The 26625-nt window shown below is 37.6% G+C and overlaps 1 protein-coding gene across 1 annotated transcript in view; it reads left to right on the forward strand.

Moving 5' to 3' along the window:
* Positions 1–8138: 8138 nt before the first annotated feature.
* fat3a (FAT atypical cadherin 3a) overlaps positions 8139–26625 on the forward strand; it is a 129191-nt gene continuing 110704 nt past the window's right edge. The window contains exon 1 of the mRNA XM_088427661.1: positions 8139–8189. The gene's annotated coding sequence lies outside the window, so the exon portion shown is untranslated. The remainder of the gene's footprint in view (positions 8190–26625) is intronic.

The raw sequence follows: 26625 nt of genomic DNA on the forward strand, positions 1-26625 counted from the left end.
TTCTAGTAACAAAAGATCACAAACTCATGCTCACTCAATTAATCTTGCTCTTTGTCCAGCTTTTGATTTGCATTTCTTTACATCTCTTTCAGTGTTCTTCATAGCCTTTCGGCTCAATGATGTTCGTTAACAATCAATCCCTGCACTTGGCAGGGTCTTCACAGCAGAGTTTCTCTCATCCTTTAATGAGTCTCGAGATGAGCATCCTCCTCACCCGGTTCCGCTATCGCCTTGCTCCTTGTCTTATCAAACTAACACTTCATAGTATATCGATGTAGCAATCTCCTCAATATCTATTTTGTAGCCAAAGATTAAAAACATTTCTCACTCCTATGATGTTCCCCATGTCCTCTCATGATAGCCACCGTGCTTAGAGTAAAAATGTGCAATGTATTGCTCAATATTCAGTTCATATAATAATTCATACAATGATCTGAAATTTTAATTAAAACACCAAAGTTTTAACTTTAAAAAAAAATTCCAGGTTGTTACAGTTTTTCCCAGGCTTATACTATGGCCCCCATTGGAGACATGGCTTGAGTTATTTCCTTCACTGATCTCATGAGTTTTTAGTTTTTCATCTAAGATCTTAGTGTGTCTTGTAACAAGTACCATCAGGTTTTTTTTCATACTTTGTGCCTATGTTGGCCACTGTCTTTATATGTTTCTTGGATGGTTCAAGCCTGCTAAAGGAAATTTCCACCTGTGCAGGCGTAATGACAATAAAGAAACCTTGTAACCTCGAAACTAAAGTTACTAAAATCTAAAAAAATATACATTGCGTGAAAAATCTTTGCATGTAATCATACTTTCATGTGTGTAGTCATTTCCAAGACAAGCCCTTTGTTGACTTTTCTCTGACCCCACATGCTGAGATAGACTGCAACTGCAAGTCACCGGTGACAGCTGAGACATAGACAGAATGGGATGAAGAGGCAGTGAACTCGGAGATGGATGCAGACAGCGATGACAGCTTCGATGACACCGACAATGAGTACATGCCCTCAGATGGACGGTCAGACTGTGAATGAGGATGCTAGGATGCTGCCATTAAAATAGAGCCAAGACAAAAGTCAAATCACAACAACACAAAAAAATAATGGACACAATATTGAATACAAGTATATATATATATATATATATATATATATATATATATATATATATATATATATATATATATATATATATATATATATATATATATATATATATATATATATATATTAGGGTGTATCCTGCCTACTTGCTTCTGGAGTAGACTCCAGCATAGCATGGCCGAGACCCTTGCGAGGATAAGCATTTGAGATAATGGATGGATTTATGTGTCTTGAAAATACTCTGGACCAGTCCACACAATTCACTTTGTAATAACCGGGAAAGTAGGCTCATGTGATATTTTAAAAAGGTTACTGGGTGAGAGGAAGCAATGATATTGTCAGGCTAGAATTTCGATGACATATTTATAGATTACTGCATCTCTATTCTGAATCATGCGTGTGTGCATGCGGGTGCTTACACACGATTCACTACTTTCTCATCCACGTCTTTTAGTGAATCAGACACCACCGTGCACCGTGCCGTCTCGTCAATGAATGAATCCATGCGTTGGGTTATAGGCAAGGATTGATATAAGAATATTCAGTCTCTCTTGGCTATGAATTTAAACTGGTGTTAGATATCAAACGTTTGGGCACCCCAGATGAAAAATTGTATTCATCTGCAAAAATAAGAAAAGGAAAGATTTAAACATGCCGTAATTTTGTTTTCTGTGTGAATGATGGAATTAAAACGTTTTTTTTTTTTTTAAACCCAATATTAACACAATCTGTAGTTTGATGCCTTTAGGAGATTGTTCCATTTTTTCTTGACTTCATCATGCTAATCCAAACCTTTGTTTACATGGAGGATCCGAAGTTTTCACTCTCTGCTGTATGTCATTAACCTTATTTTTTTTTTTCACTGAATCAGATTGGCAGTGACCTTGGGCACAGGGCAAGAAGAAAAAAAAAATATTTGTAGTATGCAGTCATGCATGTTATTTCTGTCAGAAAAAAATAATTAATTACTGTTTTTTTCCACACTATAAGGCGCACCGGATTATAAGGCGCACCCACAATTAATTACATATTTTAAAACAGTTTCCATATATAAGGCACACCCTCAATTAATGACATATTTTAAAACATTTTCAATCACAATATAGCAATACTCAAAGTAATAACAATAATAACTCTCTAAACTAAACTCTCAGTAGCATAATAAGTCAATGACAATATGACCAACCTTGTTCAACTGTAAACACACAAAAGAAACAGGTAAAGCTTACTTTATCACTTCATTCCCCATCTACGAATCCAAATCTCAATATTGATCCATATATAAGGCGCACCTAATTATAAGGTGCACCATCAGCTTTTTTTAAAAAATTAAAGCTTTTAGGTGCGCCTTATAGTACGGAAAATACAGTACATTTTGCATCAAAGGCGGCTCAGTGTTGCAGTGATTAGCACGTCTGCCTCACAATTCAAGTACCTGAGTACAAATTCACCTTGATCTGGCCTTCCTGTGTGGAGTTTGCTTGTTCTCCCCATGCCTGCATGGGTGATCTACGGGCACTCTGGCTTCCTCCCATGCACACTCCAAAAAACATGCATGGCAGGTGTTTTGAACATACTAAATTGTCCTCGTTTGGGTCCATGAATGGTTGTTCGTCTCAACCAGATCAGGGTATCCCCCGCTGACTGCTCAAAGTCAGCTGGGATAGGCATCGGCAAGCCTTGCCACCCTTGTGACGATACGCGGCTCTAGAAGATGGATGGATGGACATTTTGCATCAGTCATTTTCTCTTGTTTGAGACTTTCTTGTGACCGTGCTATTTTCTGCGCTACATATTATTATATCACTTTACCAGTAATTGATATTCTCTGTAGTTGAGTAAACATTGACGGATATGAGAGAAAAACACCCCTTTTCAGGGTGAATAGTGTCATTTACTCTGAGTCGTGAGTATGCAAAATTGTTTCAAAAACACCTACAATTAGCTCATGAAGTCAACTGAGATAGGAACCAACTCACCCACAACACATCAAGACAAAGTGCTGTACTAAATAAAGAAATTGATATTCAGAATCGCAAACATTCAACTTTAGTGAAAAAACTTGTTTTGAAGCTTCATCAGGAACCTTTTTGACTTCAGAGAAAGACAGATGAAAGTCACATTACTCTTGCCCGGTGTTACATAAGATGGTGGAATAAAAGCATAGGTGTCAGGCCAATGTCAGTCTAAATTTGAAACGGTCACTATTATAACACTGACAGTGTGTCACATTAATTACACCTCCACCCAATAAAGGTTTATACTACAGCTGCTTAAAATAGCATTACTAATTAACCCTTTGCGTGCCAAGCGTTATCTGAAAAGGCGATCCCTAGATTTCCAGCATTTTGACGCATATTTCAAGGCTGACAGAATATTGTATTGTATGTAGACATTGGTGGTACCATATGAAAGATTGATTCTATTCTTTCCCCAGAAAAATAAAGTAAGAAATTTAGCAAGACTTGCAAGATTTGCTAGCTGAGTGCACCAGAATGAAATTTGTTATGCAATAAATCTTATCTTTCTACTCAAACAGCTTTCTTCCCACACAATTTTGAAGCCTCATATCAAGCCCACGTTTAAACAGTTCTTCATGATGTTTGTCGACCGAATCAAATTTTGCCCCTGGGATGTCCTCTTCTATAAGCGGGTGTCTCCTTCTAAACGTTTTCCCGAGAGTTCGGACCTAATGCATATTCATGAGCAAATGGGACACTATTTGTATTGATCGTGAGTCAGAACTTGGACACCATTTGAAGATGTCTTTTCTATGGATCTACTAAACTTTACTTATCATACAAGTGTGATCAAGCTCATTTAAAAATGAGAATAAGGAAAAAACATAAATCATTTAAATGACCTAAACAGGGAAAATCAAAAAATTGCGAAATGAGGAAGACATTTTGAAACATGATTATGCAGTATTCTGTAAGTATAAAGAATCCCATTTTCATTATGTTTTCGGCAGAGAATATCATGGCAGGGGTTCAGTGGCTTAACTGATTTCTTATGAGCTCCAATTATTGTTAAAAAAAAAAACCAAAAACGTGATGATCCACTTTTGAGCCTGGCCGCAAGCATTGCATTTCTTATTGAAATTTCCAACAAAGATTTCAATATCCTCGATCATATTCCCGAGCATTTTGATTTTTTTTTTCTTTCATATAAAGCCACTTGCCCCTTGGGGAAAGTAAGAAAACACTGCAATCTAATCTGTTCTGAACAGCAAAGGAAGGTTTAGCATCTTGCTCAAGGGTGCCTCGAAAATCTTCGGAAAGTGACTCTCGGCAAGCGCTATTTGCTGTTGTTTTTCCAAAATTGCTCAGTTGAGTTTACCTGTGATTATTTGCATTCATTCAGATTATTTTATTCTCAGCGAATTGCATGGATGGCAGCGGTTATGTTTGGTTTTGTAGGGAGAAAATTTCCACACAAGCTTCACAATTTCCATGCGTAGTCTGAACCTTGGTGTAGAAACTACTGTATTCAATCACCGGATGAATGCTCTAATCCATTGGTTCTCAAATGGGGGTACGGAAACCCCTGAGGGTACTTGAAGGAACTCCAGGGGGTACTCTGAGATTTTAAATAAAACGAATAAATAAACATGCAAAAATCCTTTGAAAATTTTTCAGTTCCTTAAATGTTTCAGGAAAATAGAAGTTCATATTTTTTTATGTTCAGTAGGTTATTCAATTTCATTATTTTTAAAAGACAGATTTCCCCCATCCTAGAATGGTTTGACCCAACCTCTGATTTGTAATGATTTATTTTTGTGAACACATCTCGACTATAATCACAAAAGTTTAATATTTTTCTGTATTTATTTATGATTATTTATTTTTGAGAACAGGTCTGACACTTTATGTTTATTTTTTTCTTGGACAAATCTTTATTGATAATTAAGTGAATGATTTATTTTTCTGCAACCCCAAAAGATGGCACATTATGTGTAATATTTTTCTGCGGAAAAATATTCATAATTATTTCTTTTTGAAAAAGGGGCTGACACTTTATTTTGATTATTTTTTTGTGGACAAATAATTAACATTTCTTTTTGATGACTTCTATGATCCAAAAAAGGACTATTTTTTGTGGACCAATACAAGTGAAGTTTGAAGGGTTCTAAAGGTTAATAAATCAAACAGTGATGATGTCTTTTATGTCCTTTTTATTTATTTATTTTTTGCACTGGTTAAGGGGTACTTGGATGAAAACATATTTCACAGTCCAGTGCAATGTATGCATGGATATATGTATACTGTATATATCCATGCACATATGCATATATTGTGAGCTGGTCATGGTCACTCATAGGACATGTGACCTTCTCTGCATGTGTAAACATTCTGGTTGTGAGAATATAGAGTTCACACAACTACTCTACTTCCATATACACTCTCTTAATTTTAATGGGTATCATATACTGTAAAATAAGTCATCAATAATTTGAGCGAGATGTTAAAAAAGGAAACGAATATTAAAATCCCACTAAATGAAATGGATCCAAAATGATAAAAAGCAGAAATGCATCAGCACACTTGTCAGTCCGAATAAGACAGAACTTTATTTTTGGTTGGTTGCTATAGCCTCAGCGGGCACACAACCAGCTATGTCGAACATGACATGGAAATAAAAGACGGCTTTCTGCACCATTTGCTGAAAATAATGATGGCGGGGACGAAATCGGATACAAAAGGTCACTTCCCTTTTCCGTGTTTGTTATACAGCGGAGCTATTTAAAGATCAAGATTACTGGCTGTGCATTCATAAATCCTGATTGGAAAAGATTGGTTGGGATAATGATCATGAAAAAGAAATTGCGGCGAGGAAGTGCTGTCTTTTTTGTTAGAGTGATTGAAGGGGACAATAAAAGGAAGACAGGGGGTAACTCCTGTATTGGATGGAGTCCTTGACAACAGTTTCTTGTGAGTTCAGATTTATGAGACATATTGTTCAGGCCTGCAGATGGCAAGGTCTCTGTGGAACGTGGAGAACACAGCAGCCTCTTCTCAGTGTTTTTCACATGGATGGTATTTTCATGACAATTCTCGGGAATAACCGAATGCGCCGTCATCCACAATTTTGAATGATGCCGCTTCTACTCATGAGAATCACGCTTCTCACACGGTTAATGCAATATTATGTAAGATACGGATCAAATAACATTTACTTTTGAGAGCAATCTGACCTCAGTGTTAATGAGAAAAATATTTCCTGTTTTTTTCATTGCAGATTCAGATTCTGGAAATGTAAACTAATTAAAAACGGTATTGATTTGTCACTCCCCCAGTGAAAGGAAAGCTTTCAGGGTGTTCATTTTCTGATTGATATCTTGTTTTTGGCACATTAAATGAAACAAATTAAATTGGAGTTGGTCATACGCATTTTATTCTACTATTTCTTTTCTGCATGGCAGGAAGCTTCAGAGTTGTTTTGTCGAAAATAAATAAGAAGTAGGTTATAATGCCTGCCGGGGCTTCTTCATCTGGTCTTTCCTTTTTTTAAAATTTTATTTGGTACACTTGCCTCCAGTACGGAATTGCAAGCCGTTCTTCAAACAAATGGCACAAGCAAGCATTATTGAATGGGTTGAATTAACACTACCTTAAAGCTCACATATCTATAAATAGTCATTGCACATGTCACAATATTGATAATCAAGCATCAATTTATCACTTTTGCTTTTGTGTCACCTGTGAACATAACTTCTATTCATAGTATCAAGTCTACAACCCATTGCATTAGTACATTGAAAAAAAAAATGAATTGATACAATGTTTTTGTTAAACATTAAATAAAAAAAAACAACAACGTGTATATTGGATCCCTGATGGTGTAATAGTATACTTGACTGATCTGTGATGCACACTAAGTGATGGTGAGATTGTGAGTCCAAATGTTTATTATATCTTCAGTTTACATGTCTGATTTATGCAGACTGCCCGCTATGTGTTCTGGCAGAACGAGATTGTTGATTTTTACACACCTTGGCGCACCTGACAGTTTGGTGACATAAATACACATGCATGCATACATACAGGTACATACATGCATACATTGAATTGAAAAAACGATATTGACTTTAATATCAATTCTATCGATACTTGGAAGACATACTTGGATTCTGTGCTCCACTGATATCTGTGGTGAATGTTATTTTATCTCATTCATTCAATTTTACAATAACATAAGCACACACCTCTGAATCGTTGTAGGAATCAATTCATTGAGCGTATGATTATAACAACCATCAACTTTTTTATATTTATTAAAAGACCCTTCCGGGCTCCACCAAGACATGAACAATCGGTGTTGGGAGGCAGTTCCCAACTGTGTTCCTCTTTCATTGGCTGGGAAGTAAGCCGACTGTGTTCATTCCCACAACGGCGCAACCAGCCCTTTTCCCATGTACAAGAGTACCAAAATGAAACTCAACAATTACAATGACCTTTGTGCCACATTTGTGTCGGCCAAAAATAGGGTCCTTCTGATCCTATCTATCTATCTATCTATCTATCTATCTATCTATCTATCTATCTATCTATCTATCTATCTATCTATCTATCTATCTATCTATCTATCTATCTATCTATCTATCTATCTATCTATCTATCTATCTATCTATCTATCCATCCATCCATCCATCCATCCATCCATCCATCCATCCAGCTTATTTATACTGGAATGTTGCTTTTAATTAGAATGATGCTGATCAACATTTTAGCCCATTTTCTGACATTTTCATGCTTAAGTTTGAAATTGTAAATTTAATTAAAATGGTTTAAATGAATAAATATGGCATATAAAATAAAAATATATTTTGAAAGACGGGAATGACTACATTAATTTAACTGGAATAGTAAAGGCAGTTTGATGGTTGTCCGACAGGCTGTGCTGTGCCCGCGGACTTGCGCGCGCGACACGGCTCCGTCATGTGCGCGCGGAAGCAGCAGAGGAGAAAGCTCGCAGCGGAGCAACCACTCGGTGAGAGCAGTCGGCGTGCATTACAGTTGCACCGCTGCGGATGGTACACCTAAGTAAGACGGACTTTTCCATCGGGGTATTCCGCAGCAGCATGTGCAGGTAAGTCCCGAGCTTTCAGCCACGTTTATTTCTTAGATTATTCATGCGAACTTCGACACATGCACGCAAACGTGCGGTGAGCATGAATGAGGAGCAACGCGGATTTCTGCAACCAGTGATGCGATCATTTTTTTAATGATGATAAAGGATACGAAGAATGTTCAAGGGCATTGTGCACCTATAATATAAATGAAGTCCTGCAGCAGTGTGTGTCCTGAATAACTGGCTGGAGGAATACCAAATGTGAGGTGATTGCTGATGATTGGTGAGGGGCTTCAGTCCCAGTCGCGTGGGACTGTCCGAGTAGGACCGCATCCATGTGTGTGTATGTATGCGTGTGTGTGTTTTAATTACTAATATCCTCGTCTCTGATGAATGTGAAAACTATAGCCAAACCTGGAGGAAAGATCTTGGAGGTTTTTTTTTTTTTTACACAGACAGGTGTAGCTATGTTGGATTTTCCGCTCCAAATCATATACTGTGTCTTGAATAGCGATGGTTTAGGTTGCATTTGCTTGAAAAATAGAAATACGATAAAAAAAGATAGAGACACACAGTTTCCGAGCCTTGATGTCTATTCGTTTTCAAACTCAAATATCAAATATGGAAGGGGGAACTCTTGGTCTTAGTGATTCCCGCAAGGTTGCATGTAGCTGCAGACAAGCGTATGAACGCAACAACTGGGGTTTGGTCTTAAATGTCTCATGGATCTCCATCATGAAGGTTAGCAGCAGTCATTAGGGGGCTGCTTTGGCAGGGTGGGGAAAATTTACAGTCTGGTTTCTGCAAAAGCCATCAGGATGCATGAGACCAATTTCTGATGGGACAAAAGCGGTTATTTAGTTCACGGCCCGGCTTCTCTGATTACAACATACATCACGCAAGCACATACACTACATGCACACACACCTGTATATGCACATCTGCTGCTTTGTGTGTTAAGCATCATCTTCTCACCTTTCAGCTGGCAGGCGGCCAAACAAGCGCACAGCTGTATTGCCGCTCGCCGGGCCTGTGTTTACAGCTCCTCCTCATTTCGGTCCCTATCACCTCCTCCGCTTCCACCCCATCACCTCTTATCCTCGCACCTCCTTTATCACCGCTCTCGCTTTCAACAGCTTTGCAAAGGCCGGGCCGTAGATCAGCTCGGCTGCTGTGGACTTGCGTCCTTGCAGTGGCCTACATAGTATTGCAAGCACGTAAGTCCAATAAAGCCTGCAGGTGTTTATTATGCTGCCAAATTAATTTTTAAACACATTTGATCTTCTTCAAGGATTTAAGTTTATTCCTTTTTGGCATATTGGGAAATGAGCATATAGGTGTAATCATAACATATTTCTGGAGTATCTGCTTATAATTTGTGGTGGGTGCTTGGAATGGTTTGAAAAGAATGCAGTACACCGACTTATTGTTTGTTCTGTGGAATGTGTGGACACTTTGATGGCTCAAGTGTGGCCAACCGGACATTTTTTTGGAAGTGGTGGTGGCTGGAATTTACACAGGTTTAATTGATGGATCGCAGATATTTTGCATTTTTATGTGAAATTCCGGCTGTTATGTCAGAATTTGCCAGACGATGAATAACATTGTTTATTGGATATTGAAATTAAGCATTACGGTTAACCTGATCTCATTAATTCCAGGTTTTTTTTTTTTGCTACCTTTGGTTATAATCCAAGTTTTCGCAGGATATAAGGTCAGATTTTTAAAAATTATTTCCCAGAATTTTTTGTTTTAATTGGCTTTTTTTCTGGGAAGTCTCACCACATTTTCTGTGTTCTAAATTTTGATAATTGTTTTATTTTTTTGTGCTTTTTTTTTTTATGCTATGTCCTGCAAAATGATATGTTTTAAACTATACAATGCAGGGTAGTTTTTGTTCACTTACATTCAGTGGTGTCCAAACCTTTTTGCAAAGAAAGCTAGAGCTACATTCCAGCCTGACATGCTACTTCTATTAGCCAAACAAATTTTACAAACCTTGCTGCCTTTCATTTTTGAAATGTTGTCTTTAATTATCTTTAATAACTAATAATTTTAATTGGTTATTCTAGTACTACTGTATAAGAAATGTATTTACTTAAAAAGATCTAAGTTTTAATTAACATATTCCACACATTCCAAAAATATTTCTCTTGTACATTTTTTGCATTGCATTCAATTGCGGGCAGCATAGTTTTATACTGGGTAGCATATATGCCAATCAATTCTGAGGTTTATGGGTTTTACTGTGCTCCAGCTTTCCTGTGTGCAGTTTGCATGTTTCCCTGAGCTTTCTGAGGTTTCTCTGGGTGCTCTGGTTTCCTTCCATATTTCAGTAAAATGCATGTTAGTTTGATTGAAGAACTTAAATTGCATGAATATGTCAAAGGTTATTTCATCTATACTGGACATGTCCTGTAATTGGCTGGTGACTGGTTGAATTTGTACCCTGGCCGGCTGGGATAGACCCATAGGTTCATAGAGTGCAAGAAGAATAGAAAACGATTCTTTGAACCATACCCTCCTGAGACCCATCCTATTCATTTGTGTCCACCGTGGTGTCCATTTTGTCTCAGCGAGACGGGAAAGTCAATGGCATCCCATTCAAGGACATGAGACATCATCGGAAAAGCAGGGATGTCCTCTACTGTGCACACTAGGACTTGAGTGACGTTACTCATATGACTCAAAAGATATAGAACAGAAACAAATGTCTACTACAGCGGACAGAAATGATGAAGCCGAGTCTCCGAAGCATATAGCTGATTATTATGCAAAGGGTAGGTGTTCGCATAAATGAATGGTAATGTCAATAGAGATGCCTGCTAATGTAAATCGCAGGACTGGAAAATACATTTCATTTCACCCAACCACCTACAAAAACAAGGATTTCTGCTTGATTTGTCTTTATGAGCTTGGCACTGAAAGTGGGCTCGTCACAGTTAATAATCTAAGACGAGAAATAACAGTATGTCACAATACGAGCAGCGGCAAACAGATTTTTTGGACTACAGCATTTTGAAATCTGGGACCCGGTTCTTTATTTGTGGTTTTGGGACTGATTGTGGCTCTTATGGGTCAGGTTACGGCACGAATGGGTTGAATGCATTTGTTGCGGCTGCAGTATTAAATATTAAATCTGGTTAGAGACAACGCTTGACAAGTATCATTTTACAAGTCTGTTTGGCAGCGTTTTTAATTCAGCCTGCGTTGTGCTGGCATTGAGATCAAACAACTTTGTTCCTAACCAAAATAAATACAAACAATACATTGGAATAAGCTACAAATGAACCGACTATATCTGCTGATTTTTTTTTTCACCACACCAGAGCACCTGAGCCACATATAGTATCAAATAGTCAATAAACAATTATCGTATGCCCTAGTTCATTACTGAACACCCCAATTTCAATATATTCCATTTTACTTCATGCAATATTTGAACACTAAGATGCAGTTTTTTTACGAGATCATCGTCTGCCTTTAGACATGTAATAATGCTTATTTTGGATTGACACCACCATTAAATCATTAATGTTTATCATAGTGCTTGTAGTGTGCTGTGTTGTCTGTGCTGTATCGTTATGTCATGATGTTGCGGCTGCTCTCTGCAAACCGAGTGAACCATTATTCCAATATTCTATGATTTACCACAAATACCTGTCTAAAATACACTATTTCACAAAAATCTTTACTCGAGCAGGAAATACTTCTTGCTGTTTTATGGTTTTATCTTCTAGTTCCTTCAAAATAGCCAAGCTTTGCTTTGATGACTGGGTTGCACACCCTTGACATTTTCTCCTTGAGCTTCAATAGGAAGTCATCTGAAATGGTTTGTCGTGACCTATCACAGGTAATTAGTGCACTTTAAAAGTGTTGTTGCAGGAGTCAGAATACACAGCCCTATTGAGCATCAGTAAAAACTCATGTTAAGGGGTGGCGTGTATATATATTAGGGTCAGACTGATATTGATTCAGGCCAATACCTGTTCTAATATTTGGAATTCAGATTTATCAGCTGATCAATAATGATAATAAAAATTATGAGGAGTAAAATTTATTTGGTCTTCATTGTTTACAATCCAGATGTGAGTTACAGGCAGAAAATTTGGTTTAATAGCTTCGTCCTCTTACATACACACTTAAATTTAGGGTGAAATGTTGGTATTTTCTCTGTTACTGTGTATAGGACACACCGATGTTTTGGTCAAATCTATAGCAAAACAGAATAAATGTCATCTTTGTGAATTCTTCATATTTTCTTCTGTTCATATCTCAAAGTTATATATTTGTCGCTAGTTAAGTGTTTTTCATATTTCCCACATTGCGAGCGGTCAGTGAAGGCCTCGCAAATGTAACGCTGAATGAGCTCAAAGCAGTTGTTTTTTTTTTTCCTCATGACACGGCTGAAGTTTTTTTTAAATCAGATCGAGACATCATAACTTTTACATAATACTCTCAGTTTTCATAATATTCTTGTCTGTGAGCAAGGATGGACTCTGACATTGGTTCAGTCTGCTCGCTTCTTTTATTGAAAATAGTTCTGTAACAACCTCAGTGAACACAAGCTGCTGTTAGTTGCTACAGGCACTTGCTGCTAATAGCCCATTGATGTCCCCCTCTAGCTTGTCCCATTACAGTAATTATTGTAAGTAAGAATATGGCAAGTAAAGAACTTAATGTTTTTCTTCTGGTGATCATTAAAAAAGAGTCTGCTTTCATTTGGTAGATTGAGAGTATATATCTACAATGACTGAACACAACTTTTTCATTTCAGATACTGATATTACAGCCCAGACTACAGTCCAACACCAATATTCATCCAATACAATAAAAGCAGGAATAATTCATGCTTTCATTTATTTTTCTGCATGAAATGTTCGAGGAGTCTTAATTAAATGATACTAAAAATACTATAAATGTTACTATTTTTATTATAAATGTTACCACTGAGGGCTCTTTTATTTATTGACATATATCGCCCTCAGTAATAACCATGATATAAAAATATTAATTTTGGATGTAGACCATTAGAATATTCCTTGGGAGTCGACATCCGATATCAATATCATATCAGACAACCCTACTCCTCATTGCTTTCCGTTGTTCATGACTTCATTCATTTCTTTCAGTCGCGCCCGGAGACTTTGATGTAGAGTGTAATCTCAATTTGTTTTACAGCCATCACATAACGCGACCGACTGAGCAATACGTGTCGGTATATTGCAAAGACGCCCCTCATTTCCTTCTGCCGAACTGCTTGGATTTAGTGAGTCTTACCCATCACTGCAGATGTACAGTACATGCAGATTTCGACGAGGGGTGGTGTGCGTCCCCTGCTGCAGTGACTGACCTCTCCGCCAAGCAGACTGACCTCCGCACGGAGGAGGAGGAGGAGGTGGAGAGGGAATCCATCCCTCTGTTCGTTTTGTTCTCATTCTCCCCGAGCGCCTCACTCCACAGGCTGCCTGCTTGGAAATGGCATTACTGCAACCCCTCCTCTCCGTGCTCCTCCACCCTCCCCCACACTTCTCCTTCATCTCTGGGGTCCCGGGGGCTTTGTGAGCGTCTGTTCGTGCCAAATGCCAGCACTCTGAAAGCCCCCCTCCCTCACTCTGAGTGTAGGAGAGAGAGCGAGTTGGGGGATTTCTTTGGTTCCCCTCTCCATACAAGCTGGGGGGTGCCTGTTATGTGTTGGTGGATGGTGCTCCTTCCCTAGTGTCGGAACGGTTGGGTAGTGTGTGCTTGTGTGGAAGGTCCCACTATTGTCCTCAACAACTGCTGGAATGCTGTTGAATGGTGGTCGTGGCAGTTCAGCGGTATTGTCTGTCTTTGTCATTTTCATACAGTATGTGTATGGGCCCTTTTTGCCTCTTTTGTGAGACCGCCTTGCCTCACAATGAGGCTGTTTCACTGCCCAAAACACTGTCTGCTGTACATATGGCTGAGAACAATGCCAAATATGCTATATCAGTTTTGTCATCAATGAGTACCGTCAGTATTCATTTAGAGTCATTAGCGTCAAATGCATTTCATGAAAATGCTGATAGCAATTGCCCCGCACCAACTGGGTAAAGGAAACGTAATTAAAAGATAACGTCATGACTTGATTGCTCACTTAATCATAACTATATGGAGATGTTGGTACAACACGCGACAGGTCGAACGCCACGGCGGTCGTTGAAAGTATTCAAACACTCTAACTTTCCAAAATGGAAGTAACAAAACTGTTAAATGCAAAAATAAGCTTGGGAACTAAAAGCTCCACTAAACAGATGGCTCCACCCAACTCACCTCAAAGGAAAAAAAAAACACGTCTGTTTTGTCAGGTTTGTGCTTCATAGTGACTGTGCCCGGACTGATTTGCTGTTACAGCTATGAGTCTGGTTCCCGGCCTAATTATCCAAGTCTGTTCATTTTCTCCTTGGTCCCTGCATACATTAGAAGCTTTGTCTTTTACCTCTCATTTCATTCGACATTGGCATTGATATTTTCTATTGTAAAAATGGAAAGGCGCCGGCACAAAGGCCCAGCTCAAATTCGAGTCACTCGTTGTCACTCGTGTACAAGTGTATATTTGTTAGTTTAACATAGTAAGACTACATTTCCCATGATTCTTAGACAAATAATACGAAGTAGTTCTACTTAATATTCGATGAGAAACTGCATTTGAGAATAAGGCCTTGTTTACACGTAAACAGGGCTATTTAAGGCATAGTCTACAGGCATAGTCTATAGTTGTGTTAACTGGTGGTAAACGTTTCCGGTTTGCCCTGTTTGCTCTACGTGCCCGGGCTTTTTTTTTTCATCAAAAAAACAAAGTTAAACCAGAGATTTTCATCATCACTACACTTTTTTTTTCCCCCTGCACATACAGGTGACGTCAGAAGCAGAAATGATTTCTTATTGGACACATCAGGGGTGGAAGTTATTTCAGATTGACAGAATTTGGTGACACTACTGCCACCTAGCGACTTGTCATACTTGAATGAAACCACACTATGTTTGATGCAGCAATTTCTTTAACTACAAAAAAAGCACTGTTGACATGTTTATTTATTTATTTTTTACACACAAAGAGAAGGCGACTATGTGGGTTCAAATAAGCCTGGTTAATTTTAGATAAGGCCTAAACTCGCATATTCTCCTCACCTCCATGTGTAAAAAAATGTTGTCCGCTTTGTGTATTGAAAAAAAATGGCTCCTACACGAATCCGCATAGAGTAATTTCATTCATTTACAAGCATGCCAAGCTGCTATGCAGCAATAGTCTGACCAAATTCTGTCCAATCAGAATGAACTTCCGTGTCTGATGTCTGATGGGAAATAGAGTAGAGTGATGATGCAAATCTCTGATTTAAGCTTGCTAAAGCAAACAAGGATCCAGAGGATTTGGCAAATCTCCATTTTGGCCTGAGTTTTTGAAACCTTTAGTTTTGATGGGGAAAAAAAAAATCCCAGGCACATATAGGGCAAACCGGAGACATTTACTGCCCGTTTGCTAGAACCCCGGCTACGTGTAGACCATGCCTAAGAATGTGAAAGTTAATGTGAAAGTAAACAGGAAGAAATCGGAACTAAAGACTAAAGCTTTAATTGAAAAGCTCACATTAATGTGAAGATAAAATTCTCTTTTGAGAATGAATGGAGATTTTTGGTCTTAAATTGTTGAATTGATGGGAAAACTTTGAGAGTTAGGAATGGGAAAAATAATATATAACAATAATACAGAATACCATGAGTGCCAATTGATTTACCCAACACTGACAATTATACATACCAAACAGATAATGTCATCTTGGACTTTGGGACACAACAGAATAGTGTGACAAACATTGAGCTGGAGGTCTGTGTTTAAAAATCCTCAATGATAAAAGGTTAACTCATGGCTCGACTGATTTGATCTGACAGAGAGGTGCTGACAACGAGACTCATAGAAGCTCTTTGTGTGCTGCAAGGGTCAGAATTTAGTCAACTGTTTGAATCCACAGTATGAGTGCAAACAACACTACCAGACAGTCCATGCTGGTGGCAGTGATGTGACATGGTGAAAATTTCATTTGTTCACTCTGGCCTGCAGAGAGGTTTGCTGAACAGCATTACTTGTCACTCAATATGATTTCAGCAGACCAACCTTGTTATGTGGTTGAATTAGCAGAGTGATAATGTCATGGAATTCACATTAGGATTAGATGAGGCAATTTTGTAGACCATTGACCATAGTATATATTCTTTTTAATTCAACATTTTTGCCTCACTTCTGTTAACAGTGATTACAGTAAATCTGTCGTTTGTGTCGTTCACTGTACTTGTGTACATTATATGAGTATTTTAAAAAAAAAGATCAGGCATCACCATCTGTATTGATTACCTTATTTTGGTGTAATTACATTGCGAGTTATTTAAGCACTACATAGATGTTTTTAGTTGTTTTCGTTGAAGCTATTTGCACTGTTTATAGAAAAAAAAAACATCACTATAGCTTTAACTGTGATCCCACATGATTTTTTCTGGCAAATAAAGCAGTTTAATTTCTATGTAAAATGTAAAGTGCTGCAGTCAGAAGTCAGAGCCCTGAAAGATAAAAATGCTTTGATCCATTTCATGTTTTTATTCAAGGAATGCAAACATATTCCAACCCTCCAGGTTTACACATTACATGTTTGCATACAGATTTATTAATACAGCATACATCACACACTTACAAAATTACCCATTTTTTAGCCACCATACATGGTCATACGTTAAGTGTACTGATTGTTGATTTTAATCAAATTGAACAGCATTATCAACAACATTAAAGTCAATAATATTTGATAGCATTTGATTATTCTTGACTGTTGTCTAAATTTGTGGCAGATTGTCCGAAACAGTTTACTGAATACACTTTGGCCCACTGGTGTTTACTGTACTTGACCATGTGCCAATTCAGGAAATGAAAATGTGATTGTTATCAGGCTCAAATTAATTATACATGCAGTACGTCGTTAAAGAGGATCATTATGGACCATTATCGCTTATCAGTATACATAAATTCACCAAACCTCTTTATGTTAAATCATGCGCACCACCAATCATTTTCTAGATTTTAGGAAACACAAAGACAGGTGTCTCGCTTTCATTTCCACCTGCTTTCAAAGACAAATTACATTTTTGCATAAAAAATCATTTCGACTTGCCCCATTTCTAACTGCCAAAGAGATCTTTACTGGTGAGAATTAGTACATCAGCCACTATTGATGGAGAATAATGTTTGGAAACAGTGGGGAACTCAGCTTCTCACCATTAATCTCAACGAGCTGGTCCCGCATTAGATTTCCCCTCCCTTGACGGTAATATAAACAGAAGGTATAATTTGGGATTTGTGAGCTCATTGTGCATGTACACACACAATGCGGTTGCAGTGAAACTATCATATAACCGGCCCGGAGGTGTGTGTAATTGAGCTGAAAATCATGCTCACAAGTCATGAACGGCAAAACATGAACAGGTGGTAGCATTTATAAAATGTAAAGAGGTTGTAATCCAAATGATGCATTTTGTCTGATAGGAGTCACGAGTTTCAAATGATTCCATTAAGACTTCGTTTTAATTAGTTTTTTTGGTAACACTCACCATCTAATCTAATATTATATGTAAATATGTGGTGCAATCGGCACACAGACGTGACGATTTTTTTTGCTGCTGTTTATTCTTAAATTCTTGCACCCCAAAAATCCAGAGCAGGCAGTTGCAGTTTGTGGATCCTGGTGTGTCAATCAGTTGCATTGTATATCACACTTAGATCAAAACTCAACTGGCCACAGGTTGCACCTGAAACAAAGATATTTTGGAAATGATTTAGTTTATCTCTTAACTGTTCATTCATTTGTGCTCTATATGGCTTGATCTTTGTTTTTTGGCGCCGCCTCTGGCCGCTGTTGATATTACACTTTGTAGTGAGGAAGGACGGTGGTTTGAGTTGAGAGCAGTCGCTGTCGGTGACATACATGTTGTTTTGTATCTATGTGAAATCTGACCCACGGGTGTCTGTAAACTGTACTTTCTTTGCAAGAATGTTTCTGATAATATGGCCAAAATTTTGTTTGTTTGTTGATCCTACAACTTGTGACTGTGGATGACATGCTAGCTAATGTTAGTTCTTTCCTTCAGCATGTTATATCTTGCTGCCTTGTATGCGTTAACTCATTAGCATTTTCATTTGTGTCAGGTATTTCCCCTCAGTATATATTAGCATATGCAAAGGCTTTGCATGAAAAAGTACTCATTTGCATCTAATTAATGTTTCGTATTGAAATTAATGGAATTTGTAGTTCGATTATATGATTGATTCAATTATATGATTGATATAATCAATGTAGTCAATAGCAATAGTATTTTATGGAGCATTAGCCAAAGTTTTAGCACAACCAAGGGCCACCAGATTGATTAGACATGTTGATAGTTTTTTTTTTTTTTTGTCATTGGAAGAGGGAGTCCTCCTCTTTTCTATTGTGGCGTGGTACGAATGAAGCCACTGTGTATCCCGCATTCAAACTCGCATGAGTTATAGGCTGAGGCTCCTATCTCCTTCTTTCTGGATGTATCGTTACAGGAACAAAGTCACGAAGTTGGCAGCGCTGATTTTTGTATATGCCCTAGTTCTGTTAACGTTCGTCACCTAATGAAAGCTATACTCGGCATTTCAAATCGGGGTTCTCCAAACCTCACCCAAAACGGATTTCAACTCTTGGAACAAGTGATTATTATTACATGTGTTGTCTTCATTTTCTGTATTTTTTAATGGAATGTTGGAGGCATTTTTATTCAGACACCCAGGACTGCAAAAAAATAAAACAACCAAAAACTCCCCGCATAGTTCATCTCTTTAAGTAAATTGGCAAGTAGTTGGCAAGCAAGAGCATGGTGTCCTTTATTTGAAAGGCTAAACAGCACAGCTGCTCAAGCTCCTTGTTAATAACTAATATGTAATGCAGATATCCATGATTGAAGAAAATGGGGCCAATATATATCTAAAAAAAGATACATCGCCGAGATCTCTATGACATTGACCAGCCATTAACATAGTGAGGAGAGTTATTTTGCCATAAATACCATCACCCACATACTTAAAACTCGCAAAGACTAAGACGAAAGAAATACATGTGCACCAGGTAGTAATTGGTGGAGGGGGCGGGAATTCCCTCGGCAGTCAAGTAGGGAGAAAGTGCTTAGTCAGCAGCATAGTGTGAATTTAGCTTGAGGCATATGTGTTTGAGAGAAGAAAGGGGAGGGGGGGGGGTTAATTTTGCAAGCCTCATGTTTGCACTTTCGCTGGCGTTATATTTTCTCCAAGTGATTGTCAGTGGTGTGTATTGGGCCATGCATGATTCATATTGAGATACAAGGGAGACCGTGAGATTACTGTAACATCTGTATAGTTGTAAAATAAATACAATCTTCCAATCTTTAGGATTTCTTTTTACCTTTTCAGGTGGAGAGCACATTTGATTCTATAGATCTGTTTATTACTTCAGAATGATGCATACTGATGAAAAAAAATGGATAAAAGCTGAACACAAACAAAATGAATAACTAATACAAATGTCTTTTAGTTTTCATTAGCAGAATTCTATTTACTCGTGGTTTCACTAGCTTCTTTATATATAGCCAGTTTCATAGCAGTGCAATTGCATAGTGTATTATTTTTGGTTTGGTTTTACAATGGAGTAAATATTTACTGCTAAAAAATTTTAAGGCCAGCGTATCACTTTCCGTCTTTGAAGTTACTTTATCATTTACAAAGCTAGCTGTAAAGCTGCAACAAGCTGCACAGTTTAGCCAAAAGTTAAATGCACTATCACCTTGCCTTTATTAATAATTTGTACATGTAAGTCCAATGGTAAGATAATGATTCTTGGTGATATTGGTGAGTATCGGTAGTTCACCAAAATGTCACCAGAGGTTTCCAAACGTTTGCCATTAGTTTCTTTTTTCTAAAGCCATTTTTCTAGCCGTTTTCTGTTTAAATGCTTTTTCTTTCTTTCTTTCTTTCTTTCTTTCTTTCTTTCTTTCTTTCTTTCTTTCTTTCTTTCTTTCTTTCTTTCTTTCTTTCTTTCTTTCTTTCTTTCTTTCTTTCTTTCTTTCTTTCTGGTTCTTTACCTCATTGATTTTTCTTCATATACTGAAGCTTTGTGCTTATTACCAAAGGGAAATGTATCAGTAGGTGTAAGATGCTTACTAATATTTCTTAAGTCTGGTTTAAATTGCTAATTTGTTCTGTATTTACTTAAGTTGCCAATTGCTCTCGTCTATCATCTTCATGATGTGCATTCTTTAAATAAATGATACAGCATCGACAGTCAACATTCACAAAACATTCTGCTTTCTCTATTTTAAATACAATTTCAAACTGCACTGACATTATGCACAACAAAGATTTGCTCAAATTAGCCATTTCTACTTGGGACTTCCAAATGCAGTGCAAATCCCTTCTTGCCTTCTCCACCGCGCAGGAAACAAAACTGTTTCATTATGTGCTTACATGCTTTAAATAAGGCATTTCATACGCCGAGTTATTTTGCCCATTTGGTGCTTTGAGGGATACTTTGATGAGAGTCAGAAATCTGTGCTGCCCCGCAACAGGTCACTGAGATTCTGTTGCCTGAAGGCTGTGGTGTCCTCTCTTTTCACATTGAATTTGATCAAGCGAGACAGCAGCTGTCCAGACATGAGAAGTTTATTAGAAGTTGTTAGTACTACTCCAAGGATCCACCATTAGAGCTCTTTGAATTTCATATCACACATTGGGCAGATACAGGTAATTGTGTTATTGGAGTCCATGGCTTGGCATTTTCACATCATAGTTTACCCGTCAAAATTTGTATTTTGCACCTCATCAAAAAACACAGAAATCACAGCATTAGCATCACACATCAGGTCTTATTTGTAAAGTCACACTATTTATGTAGCTGATGGAGCTATTGGCATAAATTCACTAACCCCTGATAGCACAAATGCGGATCAAGATGAGTTAACGGTTTAAAAAAATTAATACATTTAAGCAATTTAAAAACCCTTCAGTGGATATAGCTGAGCTAAAGTGTATCATTCTTCCGAACCTTTCTTAAGAGTAATTGAATTTTGTCATTTGCTTATTTGCATTGAAAACAGATTAGAGCCACACTATTTTGAAGTGTCAGCCATACTGATTAGCCTAAGAGTCAGAAACTGCACAAAGGCAGAGTATTAGCAGCATCACAGATTTTTTTGGGGTGAGGAGAAAGCAATTTTTTCTATTCAACGCACCAAGCTCCTATGAAAGACTTGACAGGTTGAAGGCAAACACGCATGAGAAAATAAAATATTTTATCTTTAACTGCTGCAAAAGACCAGACAACAGTAAACTTCTAACACCTGCTTAATCCTGGCAGGCTGTCATGGATGGTTAGCAAGCCTCTAAACTTGCTTAAAATCCTTATCGTCTCTAAATGTCCTGTCTTTGCACTGAGCACACACAAAAATTCCTAGGTGAATGACAAAGATTTTTTTTTTTAATTTGTCAGAACAAGAAATTCAGCTAACCCAACCAAACAGGATCAAAACGTTTCACATTAATCCACTATCTAACTGTGACCTTAATCTCAAACTTGTCTTCATAATAAAACTCCTATTTAACACAACATGAAGCATAACAGCAGCCCATGAACATTCGTTCCTGAGCTTAATTTTTTGTTTTTTTCAAATGACACGCACAACTATTGGATTTGTGTACAAAATAAGTTTGGTTTACAATATCATCACTGTCAATAGATAATGGTCTTGAGGCAAAACAAACTTCAGACATGATAAAAAGGCTCGTGGAAACGGGATGTCCCAGTGGCAATGTCATTTTCACACTTCAGTTGTAGTTAAATGGTAATGACAAACAGAAGCAACAAGCGCAGTTCACTGTGAGACTCCTGAAATCGGAATCGAATATAATCTAAGAAAAAAAAAAAAGAAAACGTTGTAGAATGTAAAGGTGTAACATTACTTAACAACTAAATTATTATAAATTAATTTATCAGGTTTGATTGATAATTATGCCACTTTAAAACTGTTGATTTGCCCTTGTTATTGCCCCCAAATCATGATTGCTTCTATCTATCTATCTATCTATCTATCTATCTATCTATCTATCTATCTATCTATCTATCTATCTATCTATCTATCTATCTATCTATCTATCTATCTATCTATCTATCTATCTATCTATCTATCTATCTATCTATCTATCTATCTATCTATCTATCTATCTTTATGCGCATAGTTGGAATTGAAAACTGAATGAAAAAGACACAAAAAAAAACCCCACACTGGGCAACAAAGTTGCTTGGTCATCTGCACTCATTCATATTCAAATTTGAGTGTTTGACCCCTAAAGTTGTTCCTGCAGCGGCTATCGCTCTCTGTCTCCGTTTCTGTCTTTGTCTGAATGGGTTCATCAGGCTGGAAGCTGTTTGTTCACATCCGACTGCCCTCATTAACATTTCGCTGCCCCTTTTCCTGCTCCCTCTCGCTCTTTTTAGCGCACTTACACATATCCACCAGACGCATGCATGCAGGCGCGTTTACGCACACACACTAAAGCCTGCTGAGAACCATGTCGCTCGGAGCTTCTGACAGACAGTTGAACAACATGGTGGGAAAACTTCTTTTTTCCACCATCAATTTCAGTCTGTCTGCCGACAATAACTATAGTTGTAAACCTCAAGTTGTCTTTGTCAACTGCCATATATTTAAAGTAATAATTAAGCAAGAATTAGTTTAGCCAAAATGACTACAATTGTTTTTTTTTTTTTACAGAAATGACACAGTGAAAATGTCACTAAGGCAGTAAACTTCAGCAGGCGTGTATCCTTTTATATAATGACATGTTAAGTAGAGAATACGTTTAGCCCATATCTCACAGAAAAAAATGTTCACTGACGACGGTATGGGGCCTGGGGTGGACTGGGAAACATTTGTAAAATGCCTTCCTATTCCCTTTAGTAAATGATACAAGTAACCACGTGACCGTTGTACTAATTTAGTCTATGTAAAGACATTTGTCCTCAAGCATTCAATGGTTTCTGTAGTAGGTGTATATCAGCACCAGTTCTCCATATCGATCAACATGACAGTGTAGAGGAAACAATTCAGGCACAAAGAGGAGGTGCTCGTAAAATCACTGACTCATATATAAGTTCCCGCGTAAATTATTCTCATGTTAGGACTTCCTGAATGGTGTGTCTCAACAGTGTGAGTGTATGTGTGCTAGTGTTTGTGCTGAACTACAATAGATGAACTGAGTGTGATCCCAAAAAACAAAACAGCAACCAACACTTGAAATCAAAACTACGAAATTAATATGTGCAAAAAACAAAACATGTCATGTGCTAAACTGTGCCAATTTTTTCTCCTATAGCATCAGTAATTTTTTCTTTGCTTTGTCTGTCCCTCACATTGCAGCAAAATTTGCCAGAGAGAAAAAAAAAATCCTCTGAGATGGATAAAAACTGATTTATTTTGTTGCTTAATTGGCTTTTCACAAAGACAATATTAATCGGAATCCAGCTAGCGGCGGTGCACAAAACATTTCTGTAAAAAAGTTTTTGACATAACCTCACCTTTAACTCTTTCACAAAATGTTTGGTTTCGTTTTCTTCGCCATTTTACTAAAAGGCAATGCTACCTGCTCACATCTTTGTGTCATTGCGTTTCTCTACTTCCATCCATCTGTTTTCTGTAGTAACAATAATCGCTTGGTTCGTGGGTGTGCCAAAGCCTATCCTATGCTTCAGCTAATTGGTTCTGACAGCCCGCATCGAAAGAAACCTCGGAAGAAACTGTCAGACCTTGACATTTGACTCGTGTTGTTTTTGGAGATATCTATTTGAACTTTATACCAATTCAGGCCATCATAGATTGCTAAAATGCTGAAAACACACATTTGCCAAGTGGGGACGGAGACGAGGCAGGCAACAGCGCAGTGAGAGGAGTGGGAGTGCTGAATGGTCTAAATTGGCAATTTCTTTGCAGGAATTCATGTGAAATGACACTGGCGTGCAGAGTAAAGTGGCAAACATACTTGGATAATAGAAAATCGAGTCTATTTTTTCATGATTGAACTGGCTGCACTTTACTCCACAGCCCTAACAGTGTAACAAGGCTACCATCCCTTAAGGAAACCTTGAAATAGAGATTAGATTTATTTATTTGGGTTGTCAGGTCTCACAAACAAGATGGCTACTTCTTGCTGCCATGACAAGGGCATTGAGCCGGAGTCAATGGAGGTCTGCGAAGGTTACTGATGGACAAATGATGAGTTCAGGTTTGGTTTAGGGAAGCTGTGGCCAAGTGCTTAAGATGGGGAAAAAAGTTATGCTATTTCAAATGTGGACTGAAGAATGTAGCGACCTGCCGCGAATTAAATGTTCCTCGGGGGGCTAAGTTGCTCCAGTATGTGCCATTAACAATAGAAGCTTACTGTGTTGTGGGCAGCTTTCCTGAATAGACATGTAATGGAAAAAAACAGTCAGATACATTTGAAATTAATGACTGAAAATACTGAATGTCTTCATTCTTATTAGTTGCGTATTTTTGCTTGCCATACGTTCAACAAGTCTGTGACATCACCAACGTTGTGGCGACTGATGCATTTCTTCATGTGAATTGATTTCGGTGCTGCCATTTTGTGTTGCGTCATCAACAAAGATTATTTAGTCAGTCCCAAACTAAGCCTCGAAAGCCGAAGCCATGACATTACCTCCAATGTGTTTCACAGATGAGCTCGTCTGTTGGGGATCAACATAGATGCTTTCTTTCTTAAAGCTTTTAGCCTTTCCATGACTTTGGTTAATCTTTGTTCAGGCCATGTAACTTTTTGGCAAATGTTATTTTTACGAATGAAAAGTATGTTCAAGCCAGCATGGTCGCCAGAAGTAATATTAATAAAAGATATCGTCATAAACTGATTCAGTCGCCGCTTGGGGCATCGTTCTTCCAAAGTAAAATCGAATGTCATGTATTTAATGCACACAAAAGATAAATCAAACAAATTTCAAAAAGGACCACAGAAATGAGAATAATGACTAAAATGACTGAAATTCAGAATATTTTTACTCAAACAATGCTTCTGTCCGATAACTCAATTATTAAATTAGTTGTCGGTAATTGATTAATTTTAACAGCTTTTAACAATTAAAGGTATACAATGCCATTAGTTAATGCTTCATTTTCACTACAATTCTTAATCAGTCATTTTTTTTAGATTGCTTTGTTCTACAATTCCAAATACAATTGTGGTCATTAGTTTGTATACTCTATCACAGTTTATGGAAATTCTGAGCACGGTTGTATAAATCATTATCTTCCATTAGTTGGCAGACTTACTGTTGTGTTCATAAATTATGTTCAACTGCAACTCTGCCAAAACCACCTTGAGCTCACCCCATCAAAAACCTTCAAGATGAACTCCAACAAGGATAGTGTTCCCGGCACTCTCATAAACCAAAATCTCTGTCTGACTCAAACTCACAAATTTGGAGACATACAGCCACATCGTTTTCGAGACTTCCCAGCAGAACGGACACTACAGAATGTGCATAACGTAAGCCCCAAATGAAATTCTGCTGGTTATTTTTCTGGGCAGAGTTTCTTGGCACTGCAGTTATTTTTTTTCTGACTGGTTTACTGCTTTTTATAACATAAGGTGAGCTATAATTCATTCAATGTTGACAGCACAGAATTACTCGCATAGTATATTGATATCATGCCTAAACTCCATATTTCTATGAAGAAACAATAACACGGGTCAATATTTTTTTAACCTTACACAGCAAGCAGGGAAAGCAGAGAAAAGAGCGAAAAAGATAAGCAAGGATTATATACTGTAAATATACAAAGCTTGACCCTAACACAGTTGCCAAAATAGAGAGTATTGTTTGTGTTGGGCCGAAACTCTTCCTTGATTTAAAAAAAAAAAAAAACTAAACTAGACTATGATTCAGTTCTATGGCTTTTCCTTTCTATGACATGTTATGCCATCCGGGATTAAGAGAGGCTTCCGCAAGGAAGCACAATCAACTGTGCTACTGTCCTCTATTAAAGTCAGCGCCGATATATTGTCAAGGATCATTTATGGTCAAAGACACTGCCCACTCCAAAACGAATGTTCAATTTGTCTGGAGTGGTTCTTGATTTATAAATAGCTGAGACCAATTAAACTGGATAGTGTCAGGAGGAATATAAATTAAATATGTAATTTATTGAAGGGAATATAATAAAAGAAGATTTCAAATACAGAGGAGCCTCTAAGATCGAACAAAGCCTTCAATAATGGTTCATTAATTAATCCATTGCCGTTTTTTTAAAATGTTGGGGAAAATGCACCATTTTTGAGATGCTTTTGCTCCTATAGATGGCACACTTGGTTTAAATGCAGTGAAACTTT

The sequence above is a fragment of the Hippichthys cyanospilos genome, chromosome 11 (genome assembly GCF_059441005.1).
Source record: "Hippichthys cyanospilos isolate Australia breed blue-spotted pipefish chromosome 11, RoL_Hcya_1.0, whole genome shotgun sequence".
Taxonomy (NCBI): Eukaryota; Metazoa; Chordata; class Actinopteri; order Syngnathiformes; family Syngnathidae; genus Hippichthys; species Hippichthys cyanospilos.